This window comes from Lactuca virosa, chromosome 5 (genome assembly GCF_052849685.1).
Source record: "Lactuca virosa cultivar CGN04683 chromosome 5, Lactuca_virosa_CGN04683_v6, whole genome shotgun sequence".
NCBI classification, from domain to species: Eukaryota; Viridiplantae; Streptophyta; class Magnoliopsida; order Asterales; family Asteraceae; genus Lactuca; species Lactuca virosa.
Window position 1 is genome coordinate 202687257 of NC_136430.1, and position 23673 is coordinate 202710929.

Below are 23673 nucleotides of genomic sequence, written 5' to 3' on the forward strand. Positions count from 1 at the left end.
ACAATTCTAGATACATATGACTCTAATGTATCCTACAGGTTCTCATGTTTATCTCACTGCTCAATCTATCTGAGCGTCTTATTGTCAATCCAAATAAAACTATCTAGGTCCACACTATCAAGTCCTTTCATTGTCAATCCATATCTAGTCTATTTGAATCCTTTGTGCCTACCAGCACATTGAACACATAGTCTAGACAATTCAGTTTCAGTCCCTTACACTTGTGTAAACTTCCCGTTATCACTCAATCTTTATATCACTTTCCAAATAATCACCTACAAACGAAAAACCATAAGAACATATTTTTGGATTTTTTTTATAATTTCTTTTTAATTTTGATTTTTATAATAATTTTTTATATTTTTTTTAAAAAAAAAAATTTGTATTTTTATTTCTCCCCCTAAATTTGTGCATAGGAGAGAAGAAATGAAAATAAAATGCGCAAAATTAAACTAACTAAAAAAATTTAGTCTTCCATACGAATCATTTTAAGAAAGCCCACAAGCACATCGAATCGAGCTTTACTGAACGGTTTGGTAAACATGCCCGCCACATTATTATCAGTGTGGAAGTGCTCCAAACGGATAAGCTTACGCTCATAACAGTCTCGGATAAAATGAATTTTGATATCGATGTGCTTGGTTTTGGAATGATGAACGGGATTTTCAGCAATTTGTATCACAGCATCATTATCATAAAAGATGGAGGTGTCAAGAAAGTTCAAACGGTAATCCATCAATTGGTGTTGTATCCATACCACCTGTGATCAACATGCTGATGCAGTGACATACTCAGCTTCACCAGTCGAAGTCGACAGCGTTTGCTGTTTCTTGCATCGCCAAGACACCAACCTCTCCCCCAGAAACTGACATCCGACCGAAGTAGATTTCCTGTCAAAATCACAACCTCCATAATTGCTGTCAGCGAATGCGTATAGGTCAAATTCAGGAGTCTTAGGATACCATAGCCCTAATTTAGGGCTACCTTTGAGGTATCGAAAGATCCTTTTAACAGAAATCATATGAGAGAGTTTATGATTAGCCTAATATCTAGCGCATTGACAGACGACGAACATAATGTCAGATCTATTGGCATTCAAATACATAAGAGATTCGATCATCGATCGTTATTCGGTTTGATCTACGGAGTCTCCTTCTGGACCTGGTCCCAGCAGAGGTCTTTCAGCCATAGGAGTAGAGGCAGGTTTGGAGTCTTTGAACCCGAACTTCGAAAGCATATCCTCCACATATTTTCCCTGATGCAGCAAGATTCCAGATGAATCTTGACGAACCTGTAATCCCAGAAACATCGTCATTTCACCGAGGGAGCTCACTTCAAATTTCTTCGTCATGACTTCTTCAAACTCTTTGCACAGCACTGAACTCGTCGACCCAAAAATGATGTCATCCATGTAGATATGGACGACAATCAATTCTTTAGCCACTTTTGTTATGAACAACGTCTGATCGATCATGGCTTTGGTGTAGCCATGCTCCAGCAGATGATCTATCAGGGTAGCATACTATGCTCGAGGAGCTTGACGTAACCCATACAAAGACTTGTCTAATTTGTAGACATGATTTGGAAATTTTGGATTAACAAACCTTGGGGGTTATTCAACATAAATCTCCTCCTTCACGACTCCATATAAAAAGGTGGTCTTGACGTCCATTTGGTAACTTAACTAGCTTCCACACTTTCAGTTTTTCAAATTGGTTCAATTCTTCATGCATGGCGTCCACCCAACTTGGTTCATTAAGAGCCATGTCCACATTCTTGGGCTCAATCTGAGATATGAAGCAAGAGTAGAGACAGGAGTTGACATCTCCACTCTAACTTCTTGTTTTAACTCCTTCTCCCAGTGGACCGATGACTTTTTCGATCGGATGATCACGTTAAAGTCTGGTGGGGATTTCATGGCTTATGTCATTGATTGAGACAGGAAGGTTGTTGATGTTGATCACTCTGTCTTCTGCTGAATCACTCGCCTCATACGATCTAGGACTGTGAGAGGTACTTACCATATATTCATTTGAAATAGGTTCAGGAAAGAGAAGCTCCATGAACGTTTGAGTAGCAGCAGAGGTGTCCCTTGACATAATTTCTCTTTCTTCAGGGGAGAGGGGAGCAACTTCAGCATCAAAACAGAACTTTTGACTGGATGAAAAAGGGGAAGTACTTGGAGCAACATCATCCACTTGAGGAGACTCAGGAGTCACCACAGGTGGTTTGTATATAACTTCTTCCTCTTCATCTTCAACAATACCACTTGTACCTGAGCTGGAACCTGAAACAGTATCAAAAAACACATTAAAGGATTTAAATAATGATGCCTAATCAAACAACCAATCAGGTCCAACTCGAGCATCCATCTCGTTCTCTTCCAGCCAGCGCACGTCAAATGATTGCACGATCTTCTTAGTGGACTTGTTGTACACTCGATAAGCAGTTCGTGTAACATACCCCACGAAGTAGCAGTCATTAGCTTTTGAGTTGAATTTTGGGTTGGATTCTAGGTGAAGAAGGGTGCAAGGACATCTAAAGATCCTGAAATGAGCGACCGATGGCTTGTGATTATATAGAATCTCGTACGGAGTCTTCAACTGTGATTTGTTGAGCAGAACACGGTTCTGAACATAGCATGCAGTGTTGATCGCTTCAGCCCAGAAGAAGACCGGTAATTTGGAATCACAAAGCATTGTCCATGCTGCGTCCAATAAAGTACAATTTCGCCGCTCCACAACACCATTTTGTTGGGGTGTCCGAGCTGCACTGTACTGATGCAAATTACCCTCTTCAGCACAAAAATGATCCAGAATAGCATTTTTGAATTCCATGCCATTGTCAGTTCGAAATGCCTTCACTTTTTCATTGGTTTGATTCTCAATCATCACAATGAATTTCTTGATCATATCAGCAATCCCACTCTTTTTGGATAAGAAGAAAACCCATGTAAACCATGAGTAATCATCAATGACAACCAAGCAGTAAGAATTCTTATTTATGATGAGAACGTTGACCGGACCGAACAAATCCATATGCAATAATTGAAGAACCTTGTTGATTGATGCTTTCCTTGAGAACATGCAATATACTTCTTAAAAGTTATGAAGTCCTTGATTGGAAGAGCATGCACAATATCATTTTTCGCAAGACGGTTGAGGCTCTTAGCATTTGCATGGCCGAGTCGACGATGCCATAGCATAGCATTGAGTTCAGAAACCTTGGAGAAAGTACATGTAACTTGCTCGGGAATGTTATGGTTCATATCAGTGATGTAGGCATTCCCTTCCCTCATTGACTTTACCAAAATCCAATCTTCTAGATAGATGATTCTGGGTTTCAGGATGAGACATTCCTTGTTCGTAAAATGAGTTGAATAGCCTTTATCACAAATATGAGATACACTCAGAAGAAATTGTTTCAACTCTGGAGCATAATTCAAATTCTCAAACCTGAGCACGCCATTTGTCACAGTACCCTTTTGTGTGATCTTTCCAACTTCTCCTCCCGCAAAGGAAACAAAACTTCCATTAAAGTTTTGAATGTCGTGTAGTTGGGAGATGTCTCTAGTCATGTGTCTGGAACAACCACTATCGACATACCAAGGTCTGACGACATTCCTCCATAGTTGTTCCTGCACGATGTGCACGATTAATTATATTTTGGAACCCAGGCCATAGAAACACTGGGTTTACCTTTTCTATCAACATAATTAACCTTTTCACATTTCATGTCTGATAGATTACCAGAAGAATTTAAGGGGCTATAAGGTGATTAGACAGATCAGTTTTTGGGCACCTATTTGTAATTAGGTTTAGGAACATTAACATGTGATTTTGAAGTGCTTTTCTTTGTTTTTGATCGTTTGGGTATCCGTCTATGACTAGATGAAGATCCAGACGACGACTTTGGCGATATCGATCTTGGCTTAACCAATTTCGGTTTCGTCAAAGTATCTTTTGAATTTTTGTTCAAAACCTATTTGTCCTTTTTTAGTTTAGCAGCCCAATTTCTGTCTTTATTAGTGTTCTGATCACCATAAATTGAACGAGATCTCGAGGATTTTCTCTTAAGAGATCTTACTCATGACTCATACTGCCTACCTTTTGCATAGTATGGAACATATGTACGGGTTGGACAATTTCTTGCGATATGTCCAGGAGTTCCACAATGGTAACATGTTTGTTTCTTCATGTAGAAACTGGTATCGTTCGTTCTATTGTTTCCACAGACACACGTGAAATGCTCATTCTGTTTAGCTGGCTTAGGTGGCATGTATTTGCTACTGACAGGTTCATTACAAATAGATTTCTCAAACACACCAACACATTTATCAGAAACAGTAGAATTTTCAGTTTTCAAAACAAAATTATCAGAAACTAAATCATCAGTTTTCATAGCAATAGATCTTGGGGTGCAAAGTTCTTCATGTATGACTTTGTAATGGTTTGACTCTTGTAGACCCACTTGCATGTGGTGCATTAGCCTTTAGACCCATGTGTTAGTGAGAGTGAGAGAGAGACATGTAAACACCTCTATAAATAGTGGGTTCATACCACATGTAGAGGTATGCTTGAGAGATGTAAAAGTGAGTGTGTGAATGTGTGTTATTTATGTAGATGTAGATCTATGTCCCTTTTTGTAACACAATACATATTCAATACATCTCTTGAACACCCAAATCACCATGTTCATTGTGCAAACTTTAATTCCGCATGCCAAACCATGTTCTTTGTCACTACAATTGGTATCAGAGCGGGTCTTCAAGATCAAGGTGATTTTTGAAGAACGATTCTCGGTTTGGCAATTTTTGTCACAATTGAAGCAAATTTGGGTGAGTCTCTCTCTATGATCTCTCATAATCTTTAAATCGTGCTTAAGTTCTTGATTTTTGATCAATTTATCTCGATGGATCTAATTTGTTTCAACCCCGTTGGTGATCCATCAATATTTTTTTAAGATCAAATCTAAAATCAAAATTTCGTTATTGATCATCAATCCAAAATTCAAGCCCAAAATGTCATTGAATCTGATTCGAAAAATTGAGCCCAAAATGTGAATTAATTACTGTTCATCTATTATTCAAAATTCAAGCCCAAAATATTGACCCGATAATTCAAGTATCTGATGTTCTTGTCTCGCTTCATTCTTCATTCAGATAATTTCATAGTAGAAGTTCAAAATCGATTTCAATCGATTACTCTTTTATCAAATCCAATCGATTTCTTATTTTAAGTATGCATTTGTCGTTTGATTTGGTGCACTTAACCTCACAGATTCGAGCTTAAAACTTCACACATTTTTCTCATCACGTCGTTCATTAAATCGTATATTCAATCTGTTTTTAATTTGAATCAAGTTAAATTTGATTTGTGGTTCATGATCGAAACTCGATGAGTCAATTTTAGTGGTGATTTCAACTGTTGTTTGATTATCGATTGTTTGGAGTCAAACATAAAAAGTCAAAATCGATTTTTCGATTGTTGTTTCAGTAAATTGAGGTTGATTGTTAAATAACGATTAGAAAGGAATCGATCTTATGAGCTGACTGGTTCTTTGGAGTCAATTTTCGAATGTTGATGACGAGTTGGGAATCGATTGATTATTGTGAAACAAAAGTCGATGATTACAGTGAAGAACGAAGTAAGAATCGATATTGGTTAAGGTGGAGTTCAATTGTTGATGACAAAGATTGTTTTGGGAAGGAATTGATATCCAATGGTCGATGATGATTTTGATAACGAACTGGAAAACGATTTTGATTTAGAATCGATGACTTTTATGAATGTCCGTGTTCGTGAATGAAGATTTTCAATCGACAAATATTTTGGGCGTATGATCGATTTTGGAGTCGATGATCGAAGTCTGGATTTCAATTTCGTTCGTTTTGGGTTTGTGACTCGATGATTTGATGTCTATGTGTTAAAAGCGAAGCTTGGATCGATTGTAATTTCTTCGATTCCATTTATTTGGATCGAATATTGAGCTGTGAAGGTGTATTTGGGTCGATTAAAGAAATTGGATCTGTTTTGGGGATGAACGAACCTTAGGTTGTGATTGAATGATCGAAGACTATGATTTTGAAGTTTTTGAAGTTCGTGTGTTTGTTCTTGGTTTTTTGATCGATGATTTGGGAAGCACAGCAAGAAACGAAGAATTTTTGGAATCAAACAGATGGGTGAATGTACGAAGCGTTCCTGTGTTTTGGATTGATGATTTGGGGAAGAACTGTAAGGAACGAAGGGTAATCTGAATGTACGAAGGGTTACTGTTCATTACTGTTCATATATCAGGCTTCGAACGCTTCGCATTCGTGTGTTTGGGAAAATTTTTGGGAAGAGAAGAGAAAATCAAAAATTCGTGCGTTTGGGTGAAAAATTTTCGTGTGTTTGGTGACTGAGCTTTCGTACGAAGCGTTGCCTGAGAGTTTCGTGCGTTACCTGTATACTTAATTTGGGAAGAAGAAAACAAACTCAATTTCGAATTGGGTCCCTAATCTTTTAACAAAGTGACACAAATGGTCCAACTTCGAATGTTGGGGAAGCGCTTCGTATGATCGATAAAGTTTTCGCATGATTGGCTCAAAAAGCAAAATTTTCGAAAATCACCCCTGAAATTTCGAATGGTTGTCAATTGGGAAAAGGCTTCGAATGTTTTGCAAAAAGCTTCGAACATTTTGATCAAAAAGCAGAATTTTCGAATTCAGCCCCTGAAATTTCGAATGTTTGACACTTTTCACTCAAATTCGAAAATTTTGAAGTTTCGAATGTTTGACACTTTTCACCCAAATTCGAAATTTTTTTTGGAGCTTCGAATATTTTGGGTATTCTTCGTATGTTTAGTGCACATGGCAGAATTTTCAAAAATAGTCCCTGAGGCTTCGAATGTTTGGCGGTTCATACCCAAATTCGAAAAAGGACTGTTTTTGCTGAAAATTGAAGAAAATGCATTTTAAACCCCTGCAGTTTGTGCAAATTGACGCTTTCTACCCAGCTTTGGAAAAGGGGGAGAGTTTTGCATATTTGGCTGTTTTAAGCGCACCGGGTCACTGCAGAATTTTGAAATTGATAATTTCTACCCATTTTTGAGAAATTTTGTCAAAGACGATCCGTGAACGAAGCTAAAAATTGAATATTTTTTGGATTTTCCGGATTGAAGCACAAAGTTTATGCCACATGTTAAGGGGGAGTTTTGACACGAAAAATTCCAAATAGAGCACGTTCTTTTTCCTTGGGAGTTTTATAATCAATTTTCGATTATAAAAAGGGGGAGAAGTTTTATATGGAAATTCGAACTTGAATTTTTCGTATTACGCGGATTTGAAGACCGAAGTGATCTTGATTTTTGAAGCTTACGAGATGATGCAATTGGAAGTTCGAAATGATTTATTTTTGAAATGGGTTTGGTATTATTGAAGATTTTTTGGGATGTGTTTTGATGCGCAACTTTTGGGTGATTATTTGAAGTTAATCATTCGTTGCTGCTCGGTTTGTATGGTCTCACATCCTAGAGCCCAAATTGAAGAATCATGGAAGAATTGAAGATTGAAGTTCGTTTCGACATGTGTCACCTTTGAGGCTCGAACCACGTAGATGCTAGATTTTGGAAGATTTGAAGTGGGTCATCCATTCCTAGCTTTGAGGGGGAGAATGTTGGGGTGCAAAGTTCTTCATGTATGACTTTGTAATGGTTTGACTCTTGTAGACCCACTTGCATGTGGTGCATTAGCCTTTAGACCCATGTGTTAGTGAGAGTGAGAGAGAGACATGTAAACACCTCTATAAATAGTAGGTTCATACCACATGTAGAGGTGTGCTTGAGAGATGTAAAAGTGAGTGTGTGAGTGTGTGTTATTTATGTAGATGTAGATCTATGTCCCTTTTTGTAACACAATACATATTCAATACATCTCTTGAACACCCAAATCACCATGTTCATTGTGCAAACTTTAATTCCGCATGTCAAACCATGTTCTTTGTCACTACAGTAGAAGCAGAAAAAGAAACAATAGTGTTCAAATCAGAAACATCTTTCATAGAATCAGTTTGTAAATAATTTTTTTTATCAAAAACACTTTCTCCAGCTTCCTGCCTATCTTGAACTAAGGATGAATTTGCATATGAAGTAGAGACATTAGTATCATTCACCCTAGAGCTATTTTCCGGCACCACCACAGCAGGTTTGCCATACTGAAGATGTGCTTCTCTTTCTATTTCTTCTTTAGTCAAAGGGATGTTGGTGTAAGTATGGTTAAAAGGAGGAGGAACACTGACATACCCTAGACCTACTTTCTTCGTGTCCTACCATTTTAATTGTGTTTCTATCATGCTCTCAACTTTCTTACTTGACACATCATATTTTCGAAAATTAAAATCTTCATCTTCAAATATAATCTTCAATGTGTCAAGTTCATCAGTCAAGCTCGCAAGATATCTCTTAACAAAGTTATAGTTCACACACTTGTTACTATAGTCTTCCTGAAGCTGCCTAAAGTCCTTGGTTTTGGGCTCAAGTTGTTCTTTCATTGGTTTTTGGCCCTTCCTAAGATTATAGGATTCCTACCTAAGGTACTCATTATCTCTACGCAATAAATCAATTTGATCACGAAGACATTTGACAATATCAATGCACTTTTGAGAACAAGAAACTTCACTGACCTCTTTTGTTTCTGGTGTGGTAGAGACCATAAAAGCAAACTGCAGCTGCATCATCACCGCTTCAGCATCTTCTTAAGCATATTTATCTGGAAGCTCGCTTATCTGTGCCAGATTTGTAGTCTCAGGCCCTGTGATGTTTAACGCCTGGATATGTTCCTCCCAATCAAAAGACTGACCCACCATTGCCAGATTTGCAGTTTCATTGTTTGTGGCAGCTCCTCTATTGTTCACCATTGGCACCATTGTCCTATCCTGATTCTCTCTTCTGTTTGGCTTTGTGCACTCACGAGCAAAGTGACCTGGCTCATGACAATTGAAACACCTAAGCTTGCCTCTGTTGAACCCAACCTTCTTGTCTCCATTCATACCCCAGTTGTTCTTCCTAGTCTTCTTAGCAAACTGCTAACCCCTGAACACAACCATTACAATTTTCCAGATGATCCGTTTCTTCTACATCTTTTGGATGAATTTGATCAAGATCTGCAAATGAGATTTGAGGAGGAAAATATCCAGCTAGGAAAGCATTGTAACAGCTCACGAGGCCAGAAGCTAGAGACATGTTTTCTTCAGCTTCCTTGGGAGTTGAGATTCTGGCAGGAGCTTTTGAGGAGGAGGCAGAGTGTTGATAAGGCATAGTAGGTGGAATAGCATGGGTTTGTGGAACAGTGAATGATTGAGTTTGTGGAACAGTGAATGATGAAAAAGCATTGTTTGATGAAATTCTCAGGTTTGCTGTGGAGTAGGAATTCACATGATTTATCTCACGTTGCTTATCATCCAAATCACAAGCCTTGATGATAGACATAGTCTCAGCAAGAGTAAGCCTGTGAAGATCCTTGGTCTTCTTAATCACAGAAACATTCATGTCCCATGATTTGGGAAGAGAGTTCAACAGCTTTTTGTTTATCTCCGAGCGTGGTACAGAAATTCTAGCAGTGCTCATTTCAGTAGTGAGTATGATGAATCATTGCAGTTGGGCTTCAAGAGTCTCCCCAAGAACATGGCTGAACATGTTGAACTTTTGACGCAACATATCCTGTCTACTCTGTTTCATATCATCATTTCCTTCATAAACCTCTACTAAGGCTTCACAAAGCGCCTTTGCAAAATCATATTCCCTGAATCCTTGAGTGATGTCAGGAGATAAAGCCATGGTCAAAGTTGCAAGTGCCTTTTCCTATTCCTTAATTTTATCAAAGTCAGCATCATTATAGTTCTCCACTTCTTTGTCAATTACAGAACCATTTTCAAGTGTTATGGTAATTCTAACTAGGCCCCTTATGATACTTATCCATATCTTAAAGTCTTTCCTCTTGATGTACTTCTCAATCCGGTACTTCCATTCTGGAAACCCATCGGCTGATAAAAACACGTGGAATTCTTGTAGTGGTTCCCATGATTAAATCAAGTTCTTGATGCATTGACCTAAAATGTGTTTTCTTCCAAAAACTATAATTTATGCCGAAAACAGTAGATTTCTGCCCAAAAACGATGATTTCTCCCGAAAATAGTCGTTTTCGGCCGGAAACGTGATTTCTACCGCAAATGAGATACGCTCCACCGAAAACGCCCAGATCTAATGAAAATAACGATTTCACACAGATTTTTGATCCTTTTGCCTTGAATTTTCGATGAACAGCAAAAACACAGCAGCAACAACAACTAATTTTTAACAATAAACTCAAAACTGTTTTCGATCAAGGCTTAAGTCAATCAAAAATAATCAACATCAGCCAAAAACAAGCTTAATCACGGTTGACACTAGATTGGCTCTGATACCAATTGTAAGTCCCTAAATCAATGAACGAACTAATGATCAATCGAAATTAAACAGCAACTGATGAATCAAGAAGAATAAGAAGAAAGATCAATCCAAATGCACATCATTGTATTTCACATAATCGTCTGGTACAAAGGATACTACACACAGCTATAACCGAAAACTGCTAACCCCTAACTGGTCATGTCAGACTCCTTTTATATGGAATACAAATGAACAAACCAACTCACAACCGAAAACACCAAGGGACCGAAATCAAGGCTGATTACGGTTTAACCGACCGAAAACAAAAATAAGCCCTAACAAACAATAACAAAGCCTACAAAATAGATATTCCTACCACAAACCAACAAATTAGGTCCTAACACGAATTACCCCACACACGACCTGGAATTGTGGGCATTGGTGTTTGCCCTCAAGATTTGGAGGCACTACTTGTATGGAGTACGGTGCACTATTTATACTGATCATAAGAGTCTGAAGTATTTGATGGATCAGCAGAACCTCAACATGCGACAGAGGAGGTGGTTGGATGTGCTGAAAGATTATGACTATGAGATCTTGTACCATCCACGGAAGGCCAACGTGGTGAACGATGCCTTGAGCCGCAAGACGGCGAGTTCCCTGATTGGGAACGTTTGTTTGAGGATGACAATGATCTCTCCATTGTTGGATATGATCAAGGAGGCTCAAGTCGAGGGTGTGAAGAAAGAGAATTGGAAGATAGAGCGGATTCGGGGTCAGTATCCCTTGCTCGGGATAGCCGAGGTCTTCTGACACAGTATGGCTGGGTGTGGGTACCGGTGACTGGAGGAGTGAGACAGAAGATATTGGAGGAGGCACACAAGTCTAGGTTCTCTATACTTCCGGGGGCTACGAAAATGTATAGAGATCTGAGACTGAGCTATTGGTGGCCCTGCATGAAGCGGGAGATCGCTTGGTTCGTGGAGCGGTGCTTGACCTGCTGGAAGGTCAAGGCTGAACCTCAGCGACCGTATGGTAAGGTTCAGCCACTACCCATTCCCATGTGGACGTGGGAATAGATCCCTATGGAGTTCATCCCGAAGTTACCAAGGACAGCGAGGGGTGTGGATGCCATATGGGTGATTGTAGATAGGTTGACGAAGAGTGCCTACTTTATTCCGATCGCTGAGAGCATATCCGCTGAGAAATTGGCAGATATTTATGTACGAGAGGTGGTGGTCAGGCATGGAGTTCCAGTTTCAATAGTCTCTGACCGAGATGTTCGATTGATATGTGTATATTTATACACATATTTATACAACATACATTAATATTTTAATTACTTTTATGCCCTTAATAGAACAAAAGATACTTAATTTGCTATGAAATGTGTTGTAGGGACTAAAAGACTTGTTTGTAGCAAAAAGGAAGTTAGAAGCTGGATTAAGGAAGCTAGAAGATGGAAGATTGAACCAAAGCAATAAAATGAAGAAAAATACACCCAACACGTCGCGGTGATCCTATCACGACGTGGCGTCTTGAAGATTCCCGATCAGATTCGATGACTTGGAGATTACGGGATAAACATAATCACCAGGACGTGGTGGACCCACCACGACGTGGTGCCCTGCTTTCGGGAAAAGTATAAATATCTCACATAAACCTCCGAATGGGGACTTTTGGCTCTGGAGAATTCAAATCTTTTTGAGGCAAAGGCACTGGAATTAAGCATTGGAAGCAAGGAATTCAATCACAATCATTAGAAGGAGGAGATCAAAGGCAACTAAACTCTACTTTTCGATTTTTCGTTAGGAATAGCTATGTCTTTACTCTTGAATCTCGATTTTATGACTTCGTTTGCTGAAATCATGAACTAAACACTCATGACTTTCTTTTAGCTAGGATACGTTGACTAAACATGGTTGATTTCATAGTTAGGATTTAGTTATTTGGTTATTTGTTGACTTTTGCTTATTAAAGAACCTCAAGTACTTTTGACAACTGCTTTTTATCTGCTTATTGTTGAATTTGATTATGTTAGAATGACTATTTTTCTTAATTGAATTTGAATCTTATGATCTTGTGATTTGCAAAATCGTAGGACTAGAGTTTTGATTAAAACCTAGGGTTAAGTAGAAAAGTGGGTAAAAAAGTATAGGAGCCAATATATGACGATAAATCATATATAAAATTGAATCAAGAATTTTAATTGGTCAATTAATTATAAGTCTAAGCAACTCGAACTGAACACTAGTGAACTTGTAAGTTTGTCCGCTTGATCACTGAATAAATAAGCTAGTTTGCTAAAGGATTAAATTGGTGAATACCAATTTGGTCATCATAGGAATCGGTTGCCAAAGAAACTAAATCCATTGCACTTCTATGAAACAACCATAATAACAACAAATCCGAAGTTGAACGAAAGTCTCTTTCTCACCTTGGTAATTCATACTTGTTACTTGCTTAGTTTTAGTTCTAGTTTTATGAAGTGAATTTTTGAGTTAGTTTAGTAAATCAAGTATCTAGTCTTGCAAAACTAGGAAAACAACCCCTCTTTTAATTTAATTATTAATTAGTCAATAGTAAAATAAAGCAATCTAAACACCGTTCCTTGTCTTCGACACTCATTCTTACCATTGCTATACTATTGCACGATTAGGTACACTGCCTAGTGTGTTTAATAGCCTAGTAAAGTAAATTACTGTTATAAATTAACTTGAATAAAATATAAGCATATTAAATTACACATCAAGTTTTTGGCGCCGTTGCCGGGGAACGGTTCAGTTTTAATTACTTTATATTGCTATTTTCAGGACTATTTTCTGTTAAAGTTTAGTTTTTAATTTTTATTTTAGTATTTTCGTATTTTAGGTTCACCACGTCGTGGTAATTTCTACCACGTCATGGTATAGCTACTGTTGGAATTTTATTTTTCCTTTTTTTTTCTTTTACATGTTTTCTTTTTTTATTTTCAGATCGTTTATGACCAGAGGAGGAAATGCACCTTTGATCCCACCACTTGAAGACCCGGAAGCTACTTTAAGGAAGAACAAAGGCAAAACCGTTGGAGAAACCGCAACATCGAAGAACTCACCTTTGAAGAATCTCAAATCTGTGTTTACCAAGAAAAAGAGCAGTAAATCAGGAGGATCCAGCATATCCTTGGCGGACGAAGACCCGAAGAAGGAGGACAACGAATACGAAACAGAAGGAGATGAAAAAGATCTTACATTTGATAACGAAAGTGACCTAGAAGACGAACCCGACAACACCATGGCTAACATTGACGAAGTTCCCATGGGTGAGTGGAAGAAGAAGATGCGTGAAGATACCGGTCCAGGACTCGTGCAACCTGCGATTCTGGCAAATGCCAACTTCGAGCTTAAGGGCCACATACTCGCACAACTTAAGGAACTCCCATTCTACGGTAAGGATCATGAAGACGCGTATAAACATCTAGAAGAGGTCAAGGACAAAGCCGACTATTTCAATGTTCCAAATGTGGCTCGTGAAACTGTATTGCTTCGTATGTTACCTGTTACATTCAAGGGGGGCGCGAGAGATTGGCTAAAATCACTTCCTCCCGGATCCATTACTACTTGGGCCAAGATGAAAGAAGAATTCATTGATCAATTTTGCCCACCCTCAAAGATAGCGAAGTTGAAGAAAGCCATAGCCAACTTTGAGCAACAACCTGGAGAGTCACTTTATGAGGCATGGGAAAGATACAAGAGTTTGTTGAGGAACTGCCCACATCATGATCTGAACAGTCAACAAGAAGTCTCCATTTTCTATGATGGCGTAAATGTGACAACTAGGCAGCTCCTTGATTCTCAAGGACCACTCACAAAGAAGGCACCCCCGGTGATAAAACAGCTAATTGAAGAAATATCTAAACACTCTAGAGAATACCATAATCTAAGGAATGAATTAGCAAAAGGATCGGTTAATGCTGCTTCGGAGGATATGGAGGCAATTTTGGCAATGTTGTACAACATGGATAAGCGAATGACTAAGATGGATCAAACAATCCACGCTATTCGGGTTGGGTGTGAAAATTGTAACGGGCCTCATTTGACTAGAGATTGTGACCTTGATGAAAATGGAAACAGGAAGTTTCAAGATTTCTACTCGAGCGGTGATCGTTTTGCTGACAATTGGAGAAAACCCAAGAAAAATTGGATACCTTATGAAGAATACAAAAAGGCTAAGGAAGAGAAATATGAACAAAAAGGAATACGGTTTTACCAAAAAGAGGAACCACAAGCTGAAAAGAAATCTGACTTGGAAAATATAATTACCCGATTTATAGCCGCTTCCGAAAAAAGGCACGAAGGAGCTGAAGCAGCGATAAAAGAATAACAAATATTCATGAGGGAACAACAAGAGACAATGAGAAATACACAAGCACTGGTTAGAAATCAACAAGCTTCAATCCTCACTTTAGAGAAGCAACTCGGGCAACTAGCAAGCCAATCAAATGAAAGATCACCGGGAGGACTTCCGGGAAATACCGAACAAAACCCGAGAGGAGCTCACATTCAAGCCATCACCACTAGAATCGGGAAAATTATCACTCACTTAACCCCTATTGACAGAAACAAACCAAAAGCGGAACAGGAAGGACAAGAAGAAAATAAAGAAAACGAGTCTGGGCAATCACCACGACGTGGTGAATCTACCACGGCGTGGCAAGACACTGAGAAGAAGAATACCAAACCGGTGAAGCCATATCGTCCACCACTTCCCTTCCCAAGCAGAGCAATTCAAGAGAAGCATGCTGAAGATTACCGGAGGTTCTTAGATCACATAAAGTCTCTTGAAATCAACATTCCATTCCTTGAGGCTTTAGCTGAATTGCCTAAATATGCCAAATTTCTCAAGGACTTGTTAACAAATCGCAAGAAGATGGAGGGGCTATCCAAGGTAATGTTGAATGAAACTTGTTCTGCTGCTATGTTAAACATGCTACCAAAGAAGATGGGGGATCCAAGAAGTGTAACCTTGCCATGCCAATTTGGAAATCTTGCAACTGGTCATGCTCTAGCTGACTCGGAAGCAAGTGTTAACTTAATGCCCTATTCGTTTTTCAAGAAGCTCGACCTTCCCGAACCAAGACCGGTCCGCACGGTTATTCATTTGGCCAATAAAACTATGACATTTCCAAGGGGTATTTGTGAGGACTTGCTAGTGAAAGTTGACAAGTTCGTTTTCCCCGTGGATTTTATTGTTTTGGATATGGAGGAAGATGAACAAGTCCCGATTATTCTTGGAAGGTTATTCTTGAGCACCGCCCGAGCTTTAGTTGATATAAGGGAATCCAAGCTTACGTTACGTGTTGGAGAAGAAGTGGTGACTTTTCGTGTTAATCGGGCGATCAAACATTCAAGGATGAGTGATGATACGACGTTTTCAGTTGATATGTTGGATGAAGTAATGGAAAAAGAGCTAGCGGGTTGGAAAGAAAAAGAAAATGAGGGATTTATGGTGCTTGATGAAGGAAATTTTGATCCCAAACTCGATCTACAAGAATTAGAGAAGTTATTGGAAGAAGGCGAGTACAATGAAGCAATAAAAGAGAGAGAAGAGGCAACACGACGTGGTGAGGATGCCACGATGTGGCAAAGTTTTTTTTCGTGATCTGGAATTAAAAACCATGACGTGGCAGGATCACCACGTCGTGGTGGCTGACGCAAAACCAAAACTCGAGCTGAAAGCCCTTCCCGAACACCTGGAGTATGCATTCTTAGAAGAAGAACAACAGAAGCCAGTAATCGTTGCTTCTGACCTAGCAAAACACCAGAAAGAAAGCCTAGTTAAAGTTCTAAAGAAGAGACAAGGTGCCATTGCATGGAAGATCACTGATATCAAGGGTATTAGTCCAGCCTATTGTTCTCATAAGATCAATTTAGAAGAAGGAGCTAAACCCATAGTACAACGCCAAAGAAGACTCAACCCAAACATGCAAGAAGTAGTTAAAAAGGAGGTGGTGAAACTATTAGATGCTGGTATCATTTACTCAATATCTGATAGCACATGGGTTAGTTTAGTACATGTTGTGCCAAAGAAAGGAGGAATGACAGTGGTCACCAATGAAGCTAACGAGTTGATCCCATCAAGGACAGTTACCGGGTGGCGCGTTTGTATTGACTATCGAAAGCTTAATCATGCAACATGCAAGGATCATTTTCCGCTACCATTCATCGATCAAATGCTCGAGAGGTTGTCCGGTCATCTTTATTATTGTTTCCTTGATGATTTCTTGGGGTACTTTCAAATTCCAATTGACCCACAAGATCAAGAGAATACCACTTTTACATGCCCAAGTGGAACATTTGCATATAGACGCATGCCTTTTGGGTTATGCAATGCACCAGCCACTTTCCAAAGGTGCATGATGGCTATCTTTCATGATATGATCGAGAAGTTTATGGAGGTTTTCATGGATGACTTCTCGGTTTTCGGGTCCTCTTTTGAAGATTGTTTGTCCAATTTGGATCTAATGCTAGCAAGATGTGAGAAGACCAACCTTGTTGTTAGTTGGGAGAAGTGTCATTTTATGGTGAAGGAATGAATTTTGTTAGGTCACAAGGTCTCAAGGATCGGGATAGAGGTGGATAGAGCGAAGGTTGATACTATAGCCAAATTACCACCTCCAACAAATGTCAAGGGGGTAAGAAGCTTTCTAGGCCATGCGGGATTTTATAGGCGCTTTATTAAAGACTTTTCGAAGATCACAAGGCCCTTGACTCAACTTCTTTTGAAGGATGCCCCATTCAACTTTTCTAAAGAATGTCTTGATGCATTTCATTTGTTGAAGGAAAAGTTGACTACTACACCTATTATGATAGCTCCAGATTGGAGTCTTCCTTTTGAGCTTATGTGTGATGCTAGTGACTTTGCGGTGGGAGCTGTTTTGGGACAAAGAATTGACAAGCATTTTCAGCCTATCTACTATGCAAGTAAGACCTTGAACCCAACACAAGAGAACTACACTACTACAGAAAAGGAGCTACTAGCAGTGGTTTTTGCATTTGATAAATTTCGCTCATATTTGGTTTTGTCAAAAACCATAGTTTTTACCGACCATTCTGCCCTTAAGTATCTTTTTGCTAAACAAGATGCTAAGCCAAGGTTGATTCGTTGGGTGTTGCTGCTACAAGAATTTGACATCGAAATACGAGATAAAAAGGGGATGGAGAACGTGGCTGCCGATCATCTATCGAGATAGCAAAACCCGCACTTGGAGGAGTTAGAAGAAAACAAGATTGGAGATGAATTTCCCGAAGAATATTTATTGGTTATAGCAGGAGAGATTCCATGGTTTGCAGATATAGCTAACTATTTAGCAAGTGAATACATTCCAAACGACTTGACCCGCCAACAAAAGAAGAAATTCTTTTTAGAAATTAAGTATTACTTTTGGGATGAGCCATACCTCTTTTGTAGTTGTGCTGATGGTATGATAAGAAGATGTGTATTCGGGAAGGAAAGTCGTGAAATCTTTAAGCATTGTCATAGCGGGCCCACCGGAGGACATCATGGAGCGCAATATACGGCAAAGAAGGTTTTTGATTCGGGTTTTTATTGGCCTACTATTTTTAAAGATGCTACAAAATTTGTCAAAGAATGCGATTCATGCCAAAGTTCGGGAAACATTTCATCACGAAATGAGATGCCCCAAAATAGCATTCAAGTTTGTGAAATATTTGATATTTGGGGAATTGACTTCATGGGACCTTTCCCAATGTCAAAGGGAAATAAATACATATTGGTAGCAGTCGATTATGTATCCAAATGGGCGGAGGCACAAGCATTACCCACAAATGATGCTCGAGTAGTGGTACGTTTCCTCAAAAAGTTATTTTCAAGATTTGGAGTTCCAAAGGCTCTAATTAGTGATCGAGGCACCCACTTCGCAAATGATCAGTTAGCTAAGGTGTTGCAAAAATATGGTGTCAACCATAGATTTTCAGCATCCTATCATCCTCAAACAAGTGGGCAAACTGAAGTTACAAATCGGGCATTGAAGAGAATATTAGAAAGATCAGTTGGAAGTAATAGAAAGGAATGGTCGGATAAGCTTGATGATGCGTTGCGGTCTTGGCATAATGGTTGGGTTCGATTAGGATTGTTTGATGTGATGTTGGTATGCTAAAATTCAGTTTTGCTTGGGGGCAAGCAAAAGTCTAGTGTGGGGTATTTTGATATGTGCATATTTATACACATATTTATACAACATACATTAATATTTTAATTACTTTTATGCCCTTAATAGAACAAAAGATACTTAATTTGCTATGAAATATGTTGTAGGGTCTAAAAGACTTGTTTGGAGCAAAAAGGAAGTTGGAAGCTGGATTAAGGAAGCTAGAAGATGGAAGATTGAACCAAAGCAATAAAATGAAGAAAAATACACCCAACACGTCGCGGTGATCCTACCACGACGTGGCGTCTTGAAGATTCCCGATCAGATTCGATGACTTGGAGATTACGAGATAAACACAATCACCACGATGTGGTGGACCCACCACGACGTGGTGCCCTGCTTTTGGGAAAAGTATAAATATCTCACATAAACCTCCGAATGGGGACTTTTGGCTCTGGAGCATTCGACGCTTTTTGAGGCAAAGGCACTGGAATTAAGCATTGGAAGCAAGGAATTCAATCACAGTCATTAGAAGGAGGAGATCAAAGGCAACTAAACCCTACTTTTCGATTTTTCATTAGGAATAGCTATATCTTTACTCTTGAATCTCGATTTTATGACTTTGTTTGCTGAAATCATGAGCTAAACACTCATGACTTTCGTTTAGCTAGGATGCGTTGACTAAACATGGTTGATTTCATAGTTAGGATTTAGTTATTTGGTTATTTGTTGACTTTTGCTTATTAAAGAACCTCAAGTACTTTTGATAACTGCTTTTTATCTGCTTATTGCTGAATTTGATTAGGTTAGAATGACTATTTTTCTTAATTGAATTTCCTATGATCTTATGATTTGCAAAATCGTAGGACTAGAGTTTTGATTAAAACCTAGGGTTAAGTAGAAAAGTGGGTAAAAAAGTATAGGAGCCAATATATGACGATAAATCATATATAAAATTGAATCAAGAATTTTAATTGGTCAATTAATTATAAGTCTAAGCAACTCGAACTGAAAACTAGTGAACTTGTAAGTTTGTCCGCTTGATCACCGAATAAATAAGCTAGTTTGCTAAAGGATTAAATTGGTGAATACCAATTTGGTCATCTTAGGAATCGGTAGCCAAATAAACTAAATCCATTGCACTTCTATGAAACAACCATAATAATAACAAATCCGAAGCGGAACGAAAGTCTTTTTCTCACCTTGGTAATTCATACTTGTTACTTGCTTAGTTTTAGTTCAAGTTTTATTAAGTGAATTTTTGAGTTAGTTTAGTAAATCAAGTATCTAGTCTTGCAAAACTAGGAAAACAACCCCTCTTTTAATTTAATTATTAATTAGTCAATAGTAAAATAAAGCAATCTAAACACCGTTCCTTGTGTTCGACACTCATTCTTACCATTGCTATACTATTGCATGATTAGGTACACTGCCTAGTGTGTTTAATAGCCTAGTAAAGTAAATTACTTTTCTAAATTAACTTGAATAAAATATAAGCATATTAAATTACACATCATCGATTCACATCCAGATTCTGGAAGAAGTTCCATGAGGAACTGGGCACTCAGTTGCATTTCAGTACGGCGTACCACCTCCAGACAGATGGTCAGAGTGAGAGGACGATCCAGACACTTGAGGATATGTGTCGGGTATGTGTGGTGGATTTTGGAGGGAGTTGGGATACATACCTACCATTGGCAGAGTTTTCATACAACAACAGTTACCATGCCAGTATCGACTGACCTCCGTTTGAGATGTTGTATTGTAGGAGATGTAGGACCCCGGTTTGTTAGGGTGAGGTTGGACACCGGGTCATGGGGAGCACTAAGGTAATGCTCAAGACTACCGGGCTGATTCAGCAGGTGTGCGACCAGCTGCGAGTCGCGCAGAGCCGTCATAAAAGCTATGTTGACCGGAGGCGATCGGATGTTGAGTTCCAGGTGGGGGACTTTGTGTTACTAAAAGTGTCGCCATGGAAGGGAGTCATTAGGTTTCGGAAGAGGGGCAAGTTGGGGCCCCGATATATTGGACCGTTCAGGATTTCAGCCCGAGTAGGCAAGGTGGCTTACCGCTTGGATCTGCCGGACGAGCTTAGTCAGATTCACAACACCTTCCATATGTCACGGCTTCGGAAGTGTGTCACCGACGAGGCCGCGGTCGTTTCTCTGGACGACATTTAGGTGGACGAGAGCACGAACTACATTGAGAGGCCTGTTGTGATTCTAGATAAGAAGACCAAGATTCTTCGGAACAAGGAAGTGAAGCTAGTACAGGTGCAATGGCAGCACCGAAGGGGCTCCGAGTGGACATGGGAGCCGAAGGATGAGATGTGAGATCACTATTCGGATTTATTCGCGTCAACAGACTTCGAGGACGAAGTCTAGTTCAAGTGGGGGAGATTTGTAACACATGTTCTAGATATTATTTGATTTTATAAGTTTTTAGTGTTTTGTGCTTGGACTCGGCGAGTTGGGGAGCTCCAACTCGTCGAGTACAGGTTATTATGAGGACACGGGACTTCAGATCTATTTGATGAGTCGGAAGGCCCGACTCGACGAGTAGGCACTGTAAAGAGAAACCCTAATTTTCAGGGGTTTGTACCCTATTTAAAGAACTTATGGCTCATTTGCAGCCTCTTCCATCCTTCCTACAGCTAGAGAAACCCTAGTTTGAGCCTTGCACCTTCTACAGAGAGAAAGAGATCCTTTGAGAGTGATATTTGGTGTGATTGTGAAGATTTTGGAGCTCGAAGAAGAAAGAGCAAAGAAGGAAGCAGTAGATCCGACTTCTCCTCTGTATCGGCGGCCACATTGAGGTATAAAGTCACTATCTTGACATTTAGTTGCTTAGATGTCCTTTCTTGAAGTAAATGGTCAATTTTGGTGCCAAAATGGTGTCATACTCGGATTTGGACTTATCACAAGGATATGATTCCAGATCTGGACATCTCTAGGTATTAGATGAAATAAAGTTGCTCACTTTATCCAGCTTAGGCCCTTTCCATGCACTAAAACCTTGTAGGAAGCTTAGTTTTAGTGTTTTAGCCTTGTGAGGCCTTGCATGCATGTAAAGTTTGCAACTTTACGTGGTAACTGCACTAGGGGAGGTTGGATCTGACGTTTGGGACCTTGGATCCCACTAGAAAGAACTGAACACAAAAAGGACTGAAGGAACTCGTCGATTCCCATAGTCGAATCGACGAGTCGAGTAGGGTTTACCCATTTTCGAGATCATGAATGAGTGTAGTGAAGGATTAGAGTTTTGATCTGCATGAACTTTTAGTCTCCTGGACATTTGATGAACTCGATGAGTCACTTAGGTGACTCGGCGAGTTGACTCAGGATTCAATGGAATGTACTCGGGAGGAACTCGACGAGTTGCTGGATGAACTCGACGAGTTAAGGTTAACATGGACTGTTGACCTTGACTGTTGACCTTGACTTTGACCAGGGTTGACCAGGGTCGACTTTGAGGATAATTATGGTATTTCGGGATTGTGACAAGTTAATCACATGATGATTATAGGCAGTTGAGTTGGAGCAGTGCGTGAAATATAACTGATCTTAGCTTGTCAGTTCAGCATTTGAGAGGTGAGTTTTCTCACCATACCAATTGGTCTAAGGCACCAAGGCCGACCTATTTGGCGATATGTGGTATACTTGTTGTTGTAGAGATATGTGGTATACTTGTTGTTGTAGAGATATGTGGTATGATAGTTAGTTATGCTTGGTGTTATGCTAGCTATATATGTGATACTTGTAGGGAAGACCATGGGGGGAGCCCATGGCACTTGGATGTAAGACCATGTGGGGGAGCCCACGACTTTTCAAGTAAAGACCATGGGAGGAGCCCATGGCACTTGGATGTAAGACCATAATTATCAGAGCCTTGGTTTGAGTGAATTGGAGGAACACTCGTGTGAATCCAGTCTCAAATCAAGGAAAGGATTTTAAAATGAATTTTTAAATGGTTTTCAAAATAAGTAAAGGAGGATGCAGGGTGTACGATCAGCCAGAGCCAGTAAGTAGACCCCAAAATACCATGCAGTTATTTGATTATGTGATATGTTAGAACAGCATGCTAGTACTAGGCTAGAGATCTTCAGGAATTGCATGATAGAATTGCCTGTTTACATGATGCCTGCTAGCCTAGGGTTTCCTTATATGATATTGACATCATTACTGTAGTTACTTGTGTATGCATCACGGCTGTATATAATTAAGATCTTATAGCCTGAGAATGTTTGATTTGGCCTTATGTTCTATTCTTATTGATTAGGGCTTAGGGTAGGATTGAATATTCAAAAATCTATAGGGTCCATCGTTATGTATGGCTAGCATACACTAGTGTTGTAGGGTTGTTGGAAGTTTCATGGATGGGTGGGTTATGTGAGGCCGAGAGGCCAGTTATGAGATATTTAGCATTCCTCTAGGAGTGAGGATTGAGCGCTCGCTATGTTTATGTATATTGTTAGGGCGTTGTGATGATACTTGAGACAAATATCGGTAGGTGTGGAAGGTAGTATGGGCCCGTACTACTGAAAGCACAGGACCCATACGCGTAGCAAGGAAGTCACAACCCCTAGGGTTTCGTTGGGAATTGGCTCTTTGTCATTATATGGGTTATCAGAGACCTTTCTGGTGTGTTACCAGAATGGTGGTTACGAGACGTCTTGAGAGCGGATTCGAGTTAGGATCGGGAGCTGGCAGCCGGGATAGGCCAGCATTGTCAGTGGATCGTGTCGGTGAGATCATCCGGGAGGAGGTGATCGAGATTTGTCCGAGGCCAGATTCCGGATATGTCTGGGTCTATCAAGACCGCCATGGTTAAATACCTTGATGAGCGCTATGTAGCCATTATTGAGACGACTGCCGCAACAGCTTCAACTGCTGTAACGACGGCAGGGGGAGGAGCTGGTCGAGCTTTTCAGTACCGGGACTTGTTACTGGGACATATTATGATGAGCAGAGGGCTACAGTTATCTAGGATCAGGAAGACGATTTGTACTCGTTATATTTATGCGGGTGAGCGGGAGAGGATAACACCTTAGTTTCTAGATTTGAGGCTCGGGGGTTTTGCTCGAGGCCGAAATGTGAGTCGCGTGGACTCTAGAAAGGAGT

General features: G+C 39.6%; 1 non-coding gene across 1 annotated transcript; it reads right to left on the minus strand.

The window, feature by feature from the left end:
* Positions 1-14061: 14061 nt before the first annotated feature.
* On the minus strand, positions 14062-14168 carry LOC145118001 (small nucleolar RNA R71). Its single transcript, XR_013712988.1, has one exon. It is a non-coding gene; the product is annotated as a small nucleolar RNA R71 (small nucleolar RNA).
* Positions 14169-23673: the final 9505 nt, after the last annotated feature.